We start from the raw sequence: 18,547 nt of genomic DNA on the forward strand, positions 1-18,547 counted from the left end.
ACTGTGGCTTCCTGCTTGCTCTCTCTTGGATGGCTTGCTCTGGGGAACTTAGTGGGCGTGTCTTGAGGACACTCAAGAGTCCCATGAACTTGCCAGGTGTGTGAGCAAGCTATCTAGGAAGGAAGCAGGTGCCTCCGGCTAGGCCGGACATCTCGGCCACAACCTGCCAAGAGACCTTGAGCCAGAACCGCCCAGCTGAGCTTTTCCTGGAATCCTGACTCTCAGAAACTGTGTGAATGAATAAAGTTTTATTGTTCTAAGCTGCGACGTTTGGGGGTAATTGGCTTTGCCCCAGTAGACAACAATACAGGCACTGAAAAATTGCAGAATGAGAACGGATCATAGCATATTGGAATTCCAGATTTCAGGGGCTGAACGGTTGCCCCTGAAACCCTTAGGGGCATAACGGTTGCTGAAGCCATAGCAAGGGCTGTCTGACGTGGGCTAAAAGTGATGGACCTGGTTGTGAGAATCTCAAGAAACTGAGATGTGGGCCAGGTTATGTCAATACACAGCAAAATGATCCAAATGAAAGCAGAACTCAGTTTGAAGAAAAAGCTTAGGAGCTGCAGGCTAGGTCTTGAACGAACAGGGATAATGAGGATGTGGGCACATGATGTCAATGAGTGGGGGCAGATGGCATAAGCAGGAATTTTACGCAACAGTGAAGGAATAATGATTTGAAGGTAACACAAGCTGGTGAGAAGGACCCTGGTCTCTCTCTGGATTCCAGGTCCTCAAGGTGTGGCAGGATGAGCGACTGCGGTTAGGAGAAATTTGGAAATGGCTGAGTCTTACTTAAAGCCCAAAGCTGGGAGTCCACTCAGGTAAGAGGCTAAGGGCGTAAAGGTAGGAAAATATGTTCATGGTGAAGCAGGGTTGCTGGTTGGCACAGTGAGTGGTTTGGAAAGAAAGGAAGTGAAGGGGTGTGTGTGTGTGTGTGTGTGTGTGTGTGTGTGTGTAGGGCTGGGGGAGTAAGAGTGGTGGTAAATTAAAGCTGAAGCACATCAAAGAAGATCTGGGCAAGGTTAATCCACTGGCTTGTGAGTTTTCCAGGATACCCCTCCCGTCCCTGTCAGAAGCACTAATTCAATTTACTAGCAGTTCATGCTGGAGTCTCACAAACAGAGGGCCCCGCATGTTAGGCGCGGCATTTGGGTCACACTCATTCAAGACACTGAGATTATTTTCTCAGCGAAGATCGAATTAGACGTTTATTCTTCTCATAGAAAATATCGTTCTGGGAAAAGTGCAATGGATTCTTCACACTGTTTGAAAGAATATAGCTAGAAAACGATGCCTAAAGGCAATTAAAAAAAAATTCTGTACAGGTAGATAAGAAATATTGGTTGCTACGTGTCGGTGTCTTTTGTTGTTGTTGGTCGAAGGGGTAGTGTTTAAAATTTTTTTTAATGTTTTTATTTATTTTTGAGACAGAGAGAGACAGAGCATGAGCGGGGGAGGGGCAGAGAGAGGGGGAGACACAGAATCGGAAGCAGGCTCCAGGCTCTGAGCTGTCAGCACAGAGCCCGACGTGGGGCTCGAACTCACGGACTGTGAGATCATGACCTGAGCTGAAGTTGGATGCTTAACTGACTGAGCCATCCAGGCGCCCCAAAGAAGAGGTGGTTTTTTAAATTTCTTTTGGCAAAATACAAAACAAAACATAATTTCCATTCCTGAGGGTATCCTATAGAAAATAATTCAGGACTTAGGTTTAGTAGAACAGGGAAATGTCGCTTAAATATACAAATATATGCTTCTGTAATAGGAATATTCTTCTGAGCTGGAGTTATAAAGGTGGTAACTTGAAGTCCTATAAAGGAAGGAGATAGCTATACGCACATACAATATACGAAAATGCAAATTAATTGAAGGTCAGGAAGAAATATAAACTCATAGAAATTTCCCGAGGGATCAAGTGACAGTTCTGAAAACGGGTAAAAGAAGATACCAGATGAAAAGGGGAGATTACTTCGTGTTCACTTAACATGTAGAAACAGCTAGAACTGAAGAATCCATTGAGTGTTCTCTGCAACCGAACAATGTAGCATTCTAGACGCTGTGACATCATGTTTTAAAAATAGCCGCTTTCAGCAACAGATAGCAGTTGATAATGAAAACGTTTTTTCATGTCTTTTGGGATGAGGGGGGAAGAGAGCTGGGGGAAGGGGCGACTAGTGACTAAGGGAGATAAATGTCCTGATTGTCCCCGGTCTCCATGTAAATAGAAATGTAACTGGCACCGGGCTGCAGGGTCACGTGCACATTCTCTCATGAAAATATTAGGCCCATAGTACATTCGATTGTTTGCTTTTATGACCAGTAAGTCATTAACATAATGCGTTTTATTATTAGCCTACTTTGAACAGATGAGACGCAATCACCAGCGACCGGACGAGAACCCCCACGGATGCCTCCACGATGACTTGGATGGGGATGTTGAAGGTGTGGCCGGGGCTGGGAGGTGTTGGGTGCCCGGAGGGCTGGTACCCGCCCAGGGCCAGCCTCAGCCCAGGCGGATGGTGGCTCTGCTTGAAAGCAGAGGGTCCCTCTGCGCCTCACACTCTTGTGTCACGCGGTATGTAAAATTTCGCTGCTTTCTCAGCCGCGGAGAAACATTGTTGCCAGTGGCGCGCTGGAAATTGGAGAAAGTTTTGGTGGTAAGAATGCTGGCACCGCCCATTGCCAATGTCAAGCTGCCCGCCCCTGAATGAGGATAATCAGCTCTTGGGGGCCAGGGTGAGCAGGCAGGCCCTGCTAGCCCTTCCCTGCCACACACAGTTACTAGGCCACCATTGGCGCCTTATTTATAAGGTTTCGACTCCCTTCAAGACCTACATTTCCCTGGTACCACTGGGTTGTGGGAGATCCTCGTCTTCCCTTCTAGGTCCTTCCTTCCTCCTCCTCCTGCTTCTCCTCCTCCATCCCTCTTCCCCTCCTTCTTCTTTTCCAGCATTTACCGATGGCAACGCACCTGGGACATCCTGCCGGAATGCTGGGCTGCAAAGATGGGTCAGGATTCATCTCTGACCACGTAGGAAGGCGATGACTGTTTCCGTGTTCGGTGCTGGAGGGCTGCAGGGGGCCCAGGTGGGGTCAGAGGAGTCCTGTGCAGTACAGGAGTGAGCGTGGAAGGCAGGCTTTCTGGGAGGTGCTGGAGCTTGAGTTGAATCACCAGAAGTGTCCCTGTTTGAACCTGTTTTTAAGACTGAATTCATGTCAAATGAAAGCCGAATGCTGACAATAAAAACGGCAGCAGCAAGCGTTTACTGAGCACGTCCTATGTGCTACGCAGGCACTCTGCCAAAGCCGGGTATTATTAGCTTGTGTAACCTGACAGCAACTTTACGAAGATGATACTCTGGGGGGGGGGCCCTCTTTTAGGTGAGAAGATCGAGGCACAGGGAGGTTAATAACTTGCCACAGACCACGGATCTCGTGAAACGCGGAGCTGAGGTTGAATGCAGGCGCCGCGACCCTGGAGCTACAATCTCAACCACTGAGGATACACTGCTTCAAATAACTTCACAGTATACAATGTAACGGAAAGTTTCCCAGGAGTTCGAATTGAGCAAACAAGACCGGTTTAAACCACCACACATGCCCTCAAGAGCCCGGGGCCGCGACGTCAGTCTCATATTGGCAGAACGATCAGATGTTCCGATCACAGAGCCCGCCAGCTTGGCGACAGTTCATTAGCTGTAAGTGTAGTCGTAAATGTGCCATGAAGAAATTTTCTGTAACCAATTCCAGTAATAATTGGATTAGATACTTTGTTAGTGCAGGTTTCAATAAAGCTGCAATGTGAACTTCACGTTCAAATGAGCAAAACTGTTTGGCAGAGATCAAATGACAGCGCATTAAACTGGCACCGAAGATCACCCGCTGGCAGAGTTTTGGTTAAGCACAGGGTCGGATTATCTTGAACCGGCAAACAAAGCTTTGAAATTATTAATGCCGTTTTGTACAACATACCATGCAAATAGAGGTTCTCTGCCTCCCTGTTAATGGAAGTCAAAGCACAGAGCAGTTTAAAAGAAAGGGATGGACCTGAGGCCATAGGGTCTTATTTTTAAACACAACATGTGTGAGTTAACTTAACAAAACATGATCTCCTATAGTAAATTGATGGTGTTCATTTAGGAGTGCCTGGGTGGTTCAGTGGGTTAAGGGTACGACTTTGGCTCAGGTCATGAGCTCAAGACCCACGTCGGGCTCTGTGCTGACAGCTCAGGGCCTGGAGCCTGTTTCGGATTCTGTGTCTCCCTCTCTCTCTGCTCTTCCCCCACTTGCACTCTGTCTCTCTCTCTCTCTCTCTCCCTCAAAAATGAACAAACATTAAAAAATAATAAAAAAAAATCGATAGCATTCCTTTATATTATCGGTTTTGTATTTTTGCTGGGCTTCCTAAGTACAGCGTTTGCCTTGGTTTTATAGGTGCATTAAGAGGTATAAGGAATTGGTCTCTTTTAAGTTAATATTGCAAATTCCAACTTCTGTCTCACCCTTCATTTAAATTTTTGGGGGGTTTATAGTTTTTCCAGGTCTTTTTTTTTTAAGTTTAAATTTATTTTAAATTAATTTAAAATAACTGGTCACTATTTAATTTTAAAATAACTTAAAATAGTGGTCACTTCAAAGCAGAGATGTGCCGATAAATGCTTCACACGTGGCTCCCTGCGGGGAAAAGCCCTGATTCATGATATTTGCCAGTTTCTGCGCTAGAAATATTCCCACCATGGTGGGTTTCAAGCTATGAACGTGGTGTCACCCACCGCGTGCAGTGCTGGGGAGAGACACCCAGGGGCACACCATCATGTGGCTTTTTTTTTTTAATGTTTATTGATTGATTTTTGAGAGGAAGATAGAGAGCAAGCGTGCTGTCAGCACAGAGCCTGATGCGGGGCTCGAACTCGCAAACTCGTGGGATCATGATCCGAGCCAAGATCAAGACTCCGACGCTTAGCCGACTGAGCCACCCGGGTGCCCTGTCCACCACATGGCATTTCCACCAGACCGATATGGTAGGTGAAGATTGCGGGAAACCGAGAAGTGTTGTACTTGTCAGCTTCGGCTGCCGTAACAGGGTATCGCAGACCGGGTGGCTTACACATCAGACGTGCAATTTCTCGCAGCTCTGAGGGCTGGAAGTCTGCGCCCCGGGTGTAAGCAGGGCTGGGTCCCTCTGAGGTCTCTCTCCTCAGCTTGCAGTTGGCCTTCCTCCTGCTGCCTGCCTCTTCACATGGCTGTCGTGCCTGTGCGTGTGTGAATCCCTGGTGTCTCTTTGCGTGTCCAAATTTCCCCCTCTTACTAGGACACCAGTCAGATTGGATGAAGGGCCCACGCTGACGGCCTCCGTTTAACCTGACTGCATCTTTAAAGACCCTCTCTCCAAATACAGTCACCTTCTGAGGTGGCGGCGCTTAGATCGTCAACATATGAGTGCTGGGGACACGATTCAGTCCATAAGAAATGTACTAAAGGAACTAGGAAGTGCTGACTCGTGAGTATTTCCTTTGTTTCTAGTATCAGTTAGTGAATCATAAGTTCATAGAATTGAAGTTTAAGTAACGGCTGTACTTAGCAGCTAAATTGAAAAATCCCTGAAGATTTAAAAGTAAGCTCTCGTGAGCTGGTACAAACTGTTTTAAAAGAGCACTGCTGGGGCGCCTGGGTGGCTCGGTCGGTTAAGCGTCCGACTTCGGCTCAGGTCATGATCTCACGGTCCATGAGTTCGAGCCCCGCGTTGGGCTCTGTGCTGACAGCTCAGAGCCTGGAGCCTGTTTTAGATTCTGTGTCTCCCTCTCTCTCTGACCCTCCCCCGTTCATGCTCTGTCTCTCTCTGTCTCAAAAATAAAATAAACGTTAAAAAAAATTAAAAAAAATAAATAAAAAAAATAAAAGAGCACTGCTTTGGGGTGCCTGGGTGGCTCAGTTGGTTGAGCATCCGACTTCGGCTCAGGTCATGATCTTGAGGTTCGTGGGTTGAGGCCCCACGTCGGGCTCTGTGCTGACAGCTCAGAGCCTGGAGCCTGCTTCCGATTCTGTGTCTCCCTCTCTCTCTGCTCCTCCCCTGCTCATGCTCTCTCTCTCTGTCTTTCTCAAAAGCAAACAAACATAAAAAAATTTAATATAGCACTGCTTTAAAATAAAACAAAAGCATAACCAACCCTCCCTACCCAACCAGAAAAACACAAGGCATGATGGGCCAGGGTGTCGATTTTCATAAGGATCTTTTTCTAGCAATTATCTCATTGCTGTGAGGAAACAGTTCCCAGGATCATTCTAGCTCTAATATTCTTTCATTTTGTAAAAGATCCTAATAGTAACTAGAACTCTCATGATGCTTTACAAATAAAAGAAATATTTTACCTTCTTCCACACTATTTCAAAAGTCTTTGTTGGGAATGCAAGCTGGTGCAGCCACTCTGGAAAACAGTATGGAGGTTCCTCAAAAAACTAAACATAGAACTACCCTACGACCCAGCAATTGCACGACTAGGTATTTATCCAAGGGATACAGGTGTGCTGTTTCGAAGGGACACGTGCACCCCAACGTTTATAGCAACACTATCGACAATAGTCAAAGTATGGAAAGAGCCCAAATGTCTATTGATGGATGAATGGATAAAGAAAATGTGATACACACACACACACACACACACACACACACACAATGGAGTATTACTTGGCAATCAAAAAGAATGGAATCTTGCCATTTGCAACTACGTGGATGGAACTGGAGGGTATTATGCTAAGTGAAATTAGTCAGAGAAAGACAAATATCATATGACTTCACTCATATGAGGACTTTAAGAGACAAAACAGATGAACATAAGGGAAGGGAAACAAAACTAATATAAAAACAGGGAGGGTGACAAAGAAGAGACTCTTAAATATGGACAACAAACAGAGGGTTATTAGAGGGGTTGTGGGAGGGGGTATGGGCTAAATGGGTAAGGGGCACTAAGGAACCTACTCCTGAGATCATTGTTGCACTATATGCTAACTAATTTGGATGTGAATTTTAAAAAAGAAAAAAGAAAAAAAAAGAAAATAGAGATATCCACTAGAAAAAAAAAAAGAGTTTGGGTAGGATAGAGCAGAAATGGATTTTTGTCACATTAAGAGGTAAGAATTTGTCACAGGGATAGGAATAACCTCCATGTTTGACAAAGCAGCTGGTCAGAGATTAATAGGAAAGCCTATGAACAGTCTCAAAATGGTATGGGGGCCTGGGAAAACAGCAAAATAAAAGTACATTTTTGGATAATAAAAAAAAAGTCTTTGTTGAGTGCCCTCCGTGGACTGACTGGTCCCTCCCAAATTCATACGTTGAATCCCTAATCCCCAGTGTGATGGGATCTGGAAGCAATTAGGCTTAATGAGAACCGCCAAGGGTGGAGCCTGGTGAATAGGCTTAGTGTCTTTATAAGAAGAGACGGGGGACAGCTTGCTTCCTCTTGCTCTCTGTCCCTCTCCTCTCTGTCTCTCTCTCCCTCTCCTAACTCTGCCATGGGAGGATACAGTCGGAAGGTGGCCATCTGCCAAGCAGGAAGAAGGCCCTCAAAAGAACTCTGATTTTGCATTTCCCAGCCTCCGGGACAGTGAGGGTTGTCTGTTGTCCAAGCCGCTCAGTCCCTGGCGTTCTGTCACATCAGCCTGAACGGACTGAGACAGTACCCGTCAGGTACCAGGCACCATGCTGGGAAAAAAGGGCACAGAGCAGACAAGCCAGACATGATCCCTCCCCCAGTGGCGTCTACATAAGGGGAGGATAGATGTAGAGCGAACAGCCAGTTAAGTAGCTAGTTAAACATTTAACCTGTGTTATAGGCTGAATTCTCTACCTGTCTCCCTCCGTTACAGGTCCCGAAGCCTTCATCCCCAGAACCTCAGAATGTGACTGGGTTTAGAGATAGGGTCGTTAAAGAGGTGGGTAAGTGAAAGGGAGTCTTTGGCGTGAGTCCGAATCCAATCTGACCAGTGTCCTTATAACAAGAGGAAATCTGAGCACGCAGAGAGATAACCAGTGAGGCAGGGATGTTCGAGTGAGAACGCGACGCAGGCGACCGTGTGAGGACACGGCGAGAAGGCAAACCAAGGAACTAGACCCACCAACACCTTGACTTGGGGCTTCCAGCCTCCAGGACTGTGAGAACATACGCTTCTGTCGCTTAATCCACCCAGTGTGTGGTATTTTGTTAGACCCGGCAGACTAACGGAATTTGGGGCCCGGGATTAAGTAGGGGCTGGTGAGATAAGGGGAGGCAGGAAGACATTCTAGCCGGAGAAGAGAATATTTGGTTGGATCCTCAAAGAAATGGATAAAATCGCCATAATCGAATGTAGAGGAGTGGTGAGGGGTGTGGGCCCCGGACCCAAAGGGCTGGACTCGACCTGGGGAACGTCACATGACTCGGTGCCTCTGTTTTTCTCATCCGTACGATGCTATTACTATTAGACTCTGCTGCAGGGTTGCTGGAGGGAGGCCTAACGTACCTCGCTGTGAAGCCTTTAGCTCGGTGCCTGGCACACAGTCCTGGAAACGCTCCAAAATGTGAGATGTCACTTATTATCTGAGAATAGCTCACCATTCTCAAAGCGTAGTTGGAATGTTCCTTATAGTGGCAAGTCTTCACTGGTACCACTCCAACCTGAGTCAAATCATTTTCTCTCCCTTATTGGGAAGGAAGACCATCTGTTTCTAAAATCTGGATTCTCCATTTTGTATGGCTGAGGGTTTGGATTTTGTCCTAATGTCTTTTGCTAGAGGCCATGGGGGAAAAAAAAAAAAGAAGAAGTAAAATTAGGGCTTTGGGGAGTGAGGACTGACCGGGTTGTGGGTAGACCCCATGATGGTCTGGGGGGGGAACAGTCCCAGGAGAGGGGGCTCTAGCTCTGACCGGTGTTTGGACCTCTGTCCTTGAGCTCTCATGGCCTGGGACGTGCCAGGAGGCCAGGAAAAGAGACACTCTGAGGGCACCACTGAGCACCATGAGCCTTAGGGCCCTTTGAGAGGACACCGCCTTAGAACGCCAGGAGATTTGTAAGCCCCCTGATGACTGGAAATTCAGCAGGACGGCGGCGATGGAGAGAAGCGCTCGCCCCCCTACTTCTGAACCAGGCTGGAGTACATTCATGCACCCCACACCAGGAACTTCAGGGGCAGGACGGCCTGTTTGGCATTAACCATACCATTATGTTTATCTGCAAATTCCCTCACTCGACTCACATCCTTAAGGACAGGTGTCATATCTTTCTCTCCGCATCCTCCACCCTTGGCGTAATGCTGAGCACCTGCACTTACTGAATTAAATTTTTATTTATACATTAGGCACTTGGGGCGCCCGGGTGGCTCCGTCGGTTAAGTGTCCGACTCTTGGTCTCAGCTCAGGTCTCGATCTAGGGGTTGTCGGTTCGAGCCCCGTGTTGGGCTCGGCGCTGGCCATGGTGCCTACTTAAAAATAAATAAGCAGACAGACAAACACATAAATACATAAAGTGCTTGAGGCCGAGTGGTTGAGTGGCTTGCTTACGGTCATACGTCTTGCGGTGAAACTGTATTGAAAAGCCAGTGTCCGTTGGGTGAGGCTGCACTCTTGCTAGCCACAGTGAGGGCAAGGGATGTGTCTTATGCTTTCTCATGGTGCCTGGTACCATGGTTGGCTCACGGGCAAGCACAGGAAGAGCCTGAGAAGCAGCAATGCCACCTAGAAGGTGGGTCGGGGGAATGATTGATAAAGATGTTTGTGTGGAGGCCAGAAGTAGATAAATGTTCTCATCCAATTTTGGCTCTAGGGAAGCACCATGACCATTTGTACTCATTTATATCAAAGACATTTAAGAATGGGGATGTCACACAATAGCTTCCCCCCACCCCCAAATCTATGCTCTGCAAGCTAGTGAACAAAACTTGGACTTTCAGTCCTTCATTCAACAGATATTTATTGAGCAGTGTCCCAGATAATTCCTGGCTGGTTGTCCAAGGGCCAGTTGGCCTATCTTTGCATTTTAGTTGATACAGGTATAAACTGAGGACAGTAACACCTATTACATAAAGGTTGGCTTAAAGTTCAAAGGAGGGCCAACACATAAAAGCTTGGCATATGGTCATGTCATTAGCCCTCCCCACCAGGGCCAGTGATGACCGATTATTTTGCTTCTCTTTTGCAGCGCTGGGGAGACAATGGGGGCTTCTGAAATGTTGTGGGGGCCCCGATTTGGTTCATTAGTTATGGTAAAACAAGGGGAGCAGGACCTCCCCGGGCAAAGGCTCCCCTGTGCCGGGCACATTATTAATGCACAGTAAATATACATTCAGCCAATTATTCTGGCCTCTGCAATGCGTGTGACATTTTAACAATGCAGGAAGTTGAGATTCACTATACAACTTTCCTTGTTCTGGCCGCGGTCTCTTCCTATACGTGGAGGAAAGAAAGTTCCCAGCAAACTAGGATTATGCTGTTTCAACAAAAATTCTCTATCAATTAGAATTAGGTTAACCTGGGGGCGCCTGAGTGGCTTAGTTGGTTGAGCATCCGACTTCGGCTCAGGTCATGATCTCACCGTTTGTGGGCTCGGGCCCCGCGTCGGGCTCTGTGCTGACAGCTCGGAGCCTGGAGCCTGCTTTGGATTCTGTGTCTCCCTGTCTCTGCCCCTGCCCCTCTTGTGCTCCATCTCTCTCAAAAATAAAAATACACATAAAAAAATATTTTAAAAACCAAAAAGAATTAGGTTAATCTGCATAATGTAGAAACAGTCCTCCCCACACATCTTCCCTTTCCCCATTTAGTCTTAGATAAGATAAACTTACATTTCTTTTTCGTGTAAAAGACTAGAGTTAGGCATTCCAGGACTTCCATCAAAGACCCATGTCCCCTCCAGTTCCACCCCTAGGGTGGTCTCCTGGTCCACAGTGGCTGCTAATGCCCCCGCCATCACATCTCTGTTCCACTCAGCAAGATGGAAACATGGGGAGAAGAAAAGAGCATTCTCGCCCTTTAAAAAAGCCTTTCTTAAGTCCCAGACAGTATTTCTTTCATCTCTTCAGTGAGAAATTAGGCACAGGGCCAGACTTCTGCAAGAAAGGCTGGAGAATGAAGTCTTTTAGGTGGGCAGTAATGTGCTCAGCCCAAACCTGGAATTCTAAAGGAAGAACATTCCAGGAAGAAATTCAAAGGACAAAAAGGAGGCCAGAGGTAAGGTAGGCAAATTGCAATCTCTCTTACCTCTTCCACTCTGGAGAGGACACAAAGCTGTTCTTCCCTTCTGTGTTTCTGCCACCCTCCGCACAGACCGTCGTTAATGTCCTAACATCTGCAATTGGGGGAACCAGACGTGATGCTGAGGTTTTTCACTCTAGGCCAGAAGGAAAGAAGAAACGATATACCATTCTTCCACGTGCACACGCCTATTCTTTCTCTCCCATGTGGTTTCCTCTTCTCTCTGTGTCAGCCTCTCCCCACCTATGCGCACAGAGCTCAGGTTAAAACTGCCCTCTGCCCTGCAAATGGGTGCTGTCCTGAAAGTGGGCACTGGGCTTTGCACACTTGGCCCTGGGACGTTCCGTGCCAAAGGCAGAACCACAGCACTTCCTCTCCGTCTGGAGAGGCAGCTCTAAGAACGGGGAACCACTCCGCATGCTGGCGTCTCCTGGGTGAAGAATGAAATTCGGTTGAGATTTGGACCCGCCCTTTTGCACGTATTATTTACACAAAGTCCTCTTCTCCCAAGACACTTCTGTTCTCTCATCCTGAGCACAGAGCACTCATGTCTCCCCCTTACCTTTCACGTAATGAGCTGAAGATGAATAAAATAACAAACAGCTGGATGTGGCAAACTCTGGGTAAAAGCATTTTGGAAGACACCCATCATCTACTAATTGTTGGCTATGGCAGAAGTGAAGCCAGAAGTCAAGATGGTGGGGGCGCCTGGGTGGCTCAGTTGCTTAAGCGTCCGACTTTGGCTCAGGTCATGATCTCACAGCTCGTGAGTTCGAGCCCCGCGTCGGGCTCTGTGCTGACAGCTGGGAGCCTGGAGCCCGCTTCGGATTCTGCGTCTCCCTCTCTCTCACCCTTCCCGGCTCACGCTCTGTCTCTCTCTCAAAAGCAAATAAACATTAAAAAAAGAAAAAAAGAAAGAAGTCAAGACGGTGGTTGGGGTGCGGTTGGGAAGCGTTGGAGTCAGAAGGCCAGGCCAAGCCCGGTTGTAGCCACTGGATTCTGGGTGAACCTGGGTGGCGCCTACATGTATCCTTAAAATGTCAATAAGAGTGTCTACTTCCCAGCGCCAGTTTGACATTCAATTAGATAATGCATGGGAAACCCCTAACGACCCGCCTAGCAAAGGGCAAGGACTCGATAATTTGTTTCCTTTTCCCTGAGACGAGGAATAGAGAATAAAGGGTCAAGAATGGAAGGAGGAGGCAAGAGGGGTTGACGTGGAAATTGCTTTAAGTAGGTTCTTACCCACCCAGGGGTTGAAGCCAGTGGAAGCTCTGGAAGCAAGCACGCCATCCATTCCACTTTGTTTCATTCTGCTTTAAGACCAACTCTTCGGCAGACACAGCTTCTTCATAAGATGTATTGAGGGGTTATATTTCTTAAACCCCTGAACTCTAAGTATTTTTTTTTCAAGGTGGGCCACAGTGCCAGAGTTTTGATTGTTTAATTTTTATTTTCTTAGTATTTATTTATGTTGGGGAGAGCGCAAACGGCGGAGAGGCAGAGAGAGGGAGACAGAGGATCCGAAGCAGGCTCTGCACTAACAGTCTAATAACAGTGAGTCCGACGCGGGGCTCGAACTCACAAACCGTGAGATCATGACCTGCGCCGAAATCAACCGGTCAACTGTCTGAGCCACCGGGGTGCCCAACACCAGAGTTTTTAAAAAAAACTCCTGGAGCCTTAATAATAGTATTTTATTTTCCAGAAAGGAAACAAAGTGCATACGTTACACGGAGAATCCGTGTTTCCCTGGTCTCTTCTTCCCACCCTTCCCAGCTACCCCCAAGGCCAGTAGGTGCCCACAGTTTGAAAGTCTGTGCATCCCAGAGATGCTCGCATGAGGCCCAGTGAGCTCTGGGAATCGTCTCTCCACCTCCCACCCTCTCCTGGGGTTCTCTGGCTGCCCCAGGGCCCTGCCCAGAGGAACATGCTGTGCTGTCTGCCCGATCTGCCCACCTGCCTGCCTGCCTGCTATATCACACATAAGTGGGTGTGCAGAAAAGGGGCAGCAGGAGAAAGAATTCGGATGACTCAGAGCAGAAGCATCATCGTTTCTGGGCTAGGGAGAACGGGGAGCGTCACTTTCCTACAAATGCTCTCTTTTGTAGTCTTGGGTTTTTGTCTGAGGATGTAGACATTAACGCTCAGCTAAGTTGTGGGTTTTAAACGAGACACTGTGTGAAATTTTCAGGGCAGGGTTCGCCATAGACAACTTGTTCCCATGGCCTCCAGCCCCCAAACTCAGCTCAGAATTCTCTATGCAGTCGGTCAGCAAACGTCATGAAAAGTCTAGAGGGTGCTTGCTATGTTCATATATATTACTTGACCTAACCATCAGGGTTTTGACTAGGGTGAGGTGGTGAGGTGCCTTTTGTGCAAAATTTGAGAGGCCGCCAAAACACCCCACTCAGCTCAGTAATCAAGATAAGTAAGATTAGATTCCCCCCCAATCTAATTGGGGTGGGATTATTTAATTGGGGTAGAGAGAATCTCTCTAATTCTCTAGAGAGAAATCGAGGGGGGGGGAGGTGCAGAGAGAGAGAGGGAGAAAGAGAATCCCCAGCAGGCTCCGCACTGTCAGCTCAGAGCCCAAGGTGGGGCTTGAACTCATGAACCACAAGATCATGACCTGAAGTCAGACGCTCAACCAACTGAGCCACCCAGGTACCCCAAGATAAGTAAGATTTCAGTACTGTATTTAAAAAATAAAAATTAATGCAAAATAATCAACGATGCGAAAAACATCAAGGTTTTAAATACAGTATATCCACATTCATGATTTCTTTCTTCGGCTCAACTCCAAATGGCTGAGCACAGCACTGCCAATTTTGTTGTTCTATTCTCGAGGTAGATTTCATAGATTGGGGCTCAAAAGAGCTTCATAAAGTCACTCTGGTGGACAAGAGAGGGAACTTGAACCCAGGACTTTGTTGTCTTTTCCCAAGACCGTAGCCACCTGCCTTGGTTTTGTAGGATTGATGTCTTCCTCCTTCACAAGATTTGTTAATATGTGTTCCAGGCAGCTGGTACCCTTAGCCTCTGCAACAACTGCTTTTCCGGGGGTGCCAGAAGGAAATAATTTGTGGAGCGCCCAGAGGGATAAATCATCCTGTAAGCCTAAAATCATCTTGTTGGGGGAAGGGGTGGGGTGAGCAAAGCATTTACTTCAGTGTGAATGACAAGCCGAGCAAGAATGAGCCTGACTTTGAGTTCTTAGAGCCATGTAATCCTTCCTTTCAGCCTCTCCCTGGTAGAATGGTTTTCTCAGCCCCGAAGGCTGACCAGGGAATCAGTTAAAGGAAAAACGAGTTTAAAAATCCATTTTGAAAGCAAAGGGTAGGTAGTGGGGTTTGCAGACTCAGCGGAGGCTTTTCTCAGGCTGTATTTTTCATTGCAAAGGTGCCTCTGGGCGGTCCTGGTTTGTTTCCAGCCCAGCAGGTGGACTGGGAAGCGAGGGGGACGCCGGCGGGTGGGTGGCCGGAGGGCTCTCTGGATCCTGGCGGGGTGGGGGTGGGGGCGCAGGGGATGCGATTTCCCGGGTGCCTGGTGTGGACCTGGGCTGGGGGTCTGGGAGAGGCTGCGGGATGGCCACGCCTGCCTCCCGCCTTCAACGCTGCACGCACACTGCCACCTACGGAGCTCGGGAGGCAAGTCAACCTCCCCGCCGGGCCCTTTCCTCCCGAGGAGACTGGCCTGATCTGGGGGTGGAAAGGGATTCCCGCCGAGGCCTCCCCATCATTACCATGACAAAAGCTTACTCTTTCCCCGGGCCACCCCAGACCCGGTAAAAAGCAGGTCTCGCTTTACCAACCCTAGCGAGCTAACCTTGTGTCCTTCCCGGGACAGAGTCCCCACCCTTCGGTATGCTAGTAAGATCCCCTTCCCCAAATGCATGTTTGGGACCCAAGAACACCCTACCTCACCAAGCTATAGTCCTCTTTGCTCCCCCACTGATCAGCATAATAAAAAAATGGTTCGTATTTATTGAACACCCCTAGGGTACCCGGCTCAATGCTGTGTGTTTCACGTGCATCATTTTATTTAACTTTCTCCATATTCTCTTTATTGCTAGATACTAGAGTTGCTTATGCTATAGATGAGGAAACAGGCTTAGGAATATTTTGCCAGTGGATCCAAGTTCACTTAGCTAGTAAGCAGTCGTGCCAGTTTTTAAACGTGTGTAGATTTAAAATCCAGGGCCCGCACCCTCACTCCCTTAAATTATATTCCTTAGGAGACTCGGATCAGACTTCACTGAGTCTTAAGGTATATAAGCGCCAACATAGGCCATGTGCTCTGCCTAGGGCTTGGACATGTTTTATCTTGCTTAATTCTTACCGGTCCATAAAGTACGTAGAGAGGATAGGACTATTTTACAAAATAAAGAGGCCGCGTTCAAAGAAATTAATGGTCTTTTTCTGTTGGCCATTGTGTCCGGTATAATGCCTGGAGGGAGGCAGGGCAGAAAGATGGAAAGAACCTTGAGCCACTGAATCAATCAGCCACCCAGATGCACTCTACGCCAGCTCCTTCTGGATAGGGTTTCTGTTATTTGTGGATAAAAGTGTATCAGCGGGTAAGACTGAGATTCAAACACATGTCTATCAAACCCAAGAGCTACTGGACATGTTCTCCAGGCCACCTTCCTGCCTCGTCTTATAAAATTTTCAAAAAGTTGTAAGCTCCTCAGGGATAAGGAGACTTTCACAGGTGGAATCAAGCAGTAGAAAGCATCAGGAGGCCTAGAGTTTCATCCCGACTCTTCCTTAGGTCACTTACCGACTCAGCAGGGAAAGAAGATGCAAACCAATGAGATGGGAAGAAAGGTGGAGTATTAAAATGGGATGGTCAAGCCAATGAGTGCTTTCTTAGAAAGTCTTGAGAGAGAGCAGAAATTAAGTAAGTCTGGCCAACAGGTATTCTGCAAAGGTGAAAGATCTAGATATAACAAAGAAACGGCCTCGGCTTATTCACGGAAACTTTTTTCCCCAAACTCTGCAGGAGTGTCCTTTCCGCCTTGTATCCAACCCCATCTGGAGCCCGTGACATGAATCATGTCATTCAGTAACAAAGAGGGACAAGTGGACCGCAACCCGCCATGCTGGGGGAATGGCGTACGAGGTTTATAAAATGAATGCGCTCTTGATTAATACCTCATCACTATATACGTGTTACCACTTTTCAAGGAAATAAGATTCAGTAAAGTTTAGCTCATGGCATAACTGTATAGAACAGGGGAGTCGCCCCGTAGTGACTGAGCAGGATTTCTCTCTTATGAGCCGTACAGGGTGACAGGGATCCCCACTGCACGGTAGTATTGGAAGATCATGGTTTCAGGTTGATGGAGTGCTAAATACCCCAGCTCTGACCTAATAATCATTGCTGGGGACACATTTTAATGGCTTGCTAATGAGCTGGTCGACATTAGCTGCGCATGCCTCTAAGTAAGCGGTTTTGACAGACTTGCTTCTAAGGATTAGGCCCCACGCAACTAGCCGGCTGGACCTCACCTGCTACGTAGAAAGGTGGCTGAGAGCCGCCTGTCGTGATGAGCTCTCCTCTTTTTCTATCACTGCCTGCCTCCATTCATCTATTTATAGAACCGGCCTTGAACTATGTTTCCTTGCTTCCCAGAAAGTTGTAAAGTCGGTACAATAGCTTGAAATATGGGCCCTACGTGAGTATGCGGGTTTATTTGCACTGCATATTTTCTTTGGGTGGTGAGGCCGTTCGGAAATAAATTGTTTTCAGTTCCTAACCATTGACTGGCAAATTACTAGTGATGATGGTCTCATCCGGGAGTTGGAGGCTTACAAAATGAATACAGACCCAGTGTCTCACAAAAGCGTGGTCTGCAGGGGGTCTTTAGAGTGACTTGAGGTGGGTGGGCTACATGTATTTTAAATCATGTAAAGTACGCATGACTGGGCCCTATGCCAACCGCCCCCCCACAAATGTGGCGGGGGTTGGGGTATAGGAGTCTGCCTTTAACAAGCCCCTCTGATAAATCTCGTGTATATTGACGCCTGAGGGTCACTGGTTTAGTCCTTGGAAAACAAAGTAGCACGAAGCCCGAAGGGTAACCCGTGTATCATTGGACACGACCATAGGATATTGTAGTCGAAGGCTCCTCTACCTACTTCTGTATGTCGTTCTTAAATCTTCGTGAAGAGGGTTGCCGAGCAAGCCTGAAGTTCTACGCAGTCTGAGAGCCTCAGTGGTGGGCGAGGGCGGAGGCACCACTGACCCCGATACCCCCCCCCTCACCCTTCAGAACTTGGCCATCACGTCCGCTGGGCAGCCTTGCCTTGCTCTTTCAACTCTTGTCTTGGGTGTAACGTTTTTGTTTGTTATTGCGTTCTCTTTGTTTATTTTCATTATTTATTTATTTATTTAATTTGAGGGAGAGAGAGAGAGAGAGAGAGACACACGGAGGGCGTGCCCACACGGGGGCGGGCCAGAGGGAAGGAAAGAATCCCAAGCAGGCTCCACGCTCTGCACGGAGCCCGACACAGGGCTCCGTCCCATGACCCTGGGGCTGTGACCTGAGCCAACTGAGGTCAGTCAACCGACTGAGCCACCCAGGCACCTTTGTTATTTTAAAAATTATTTTTATTTTATTTTATTATTTCATTTCATTTATTAAAAAAAATTTTTAATGTTTTATTTATTTTTGAGACAGAGAGAGACAGAGCACGAGCAGGGGAGGGGCAGAGAGAGAGGGAGACACAGAATCCGAAGCAGGCTCCGGGCTCTGAGCTGTCAGCACAGAGCTCGACCCAAGGCTCAAACCCATGACACATGGGATCATGACCTGAGCTGAAGTCGGACGCTTCACCAACTGAGCCGCCCAGGCGCCTCTAAAAATTATTTTTAACTATGCTAAAATACACATAAAGTTTATCATCTTAACCATTTTTAAGTGTACTTCTCTGTGGCACTAAATATGTTCACACTGTTGTCTGATCATCACCCCCATCCATCTCCAGAACCATTTTCATTATCCCAAACTGAAACTGTCCCCATTAAACACTAACTCTCCATTTCCCCCGCCCCACCACCCACCCGACCCCCGGGACCCTGGTAACCTCCATTCTACCTTCTGTCTCTATGAGTTTATTACCCTTAAGTACCTCGTATAAATGGAATCATGCAGTATTTGTCCTTTTGCGATGGGCTGATTTCACTTAACATAATATCCTCCACATTCATTCATGTTGAGCACATGTCAGAATTTCCTTCCTTTTTAAGGCTGAATAATATTCCATTATATGGATAGACTCCATGTTGTTTATCCGTTCATCCTTTGACGGACA

General features: G+C 47.4%; 1 long non-coding RNA gene across 2 annotated transcripts; it reads left to right on the plus strand.

The window, feature by feature from the left end:
- The first annotated feature begins 731 nt into the window (after positions 1 to 731).
- On the plus strand, positions 732 to 3,817 carry LOC128776511 (uncharacterized). Of its 2 annotated transcripts, XR_008421589.1 has the most exons (3): positions 732 to 827; positions 2,359 to 2,581; positions 2,957 to 3,817. It is a non-coding gene; the product is annotated as an uncharacterized LOC128776511 (long non-coding RNA). The 2 variants fall into 2 exon arrangements; XR_008421588.1 differs by lacking the exon at positions 732 to 827 and having other exon boundaries at positions 2,205 to 2,581.
- The last annotated feature ends 14,730 nt before the right edge of the window (positions 3,818 to 18,547 follow it).

The sequence above is a fragment of the Panthera pardus genome, unplaced genomic scaffold (genome assembly GCF_024362965.1).
Source record: "Panthera pardus isolate Hobbes unplaced genomic scaffold, ASM2436296v1 HiC_scaffold_13, whole genome shotgun sequence".
In the NCBI taxonomy this organism is placed as follows: domain Eukaryota; kingdom Metazoa; phylum Chordata; class Mammalia; order Carnivora; family Felidae; genus Panthera; species Panthera pardus.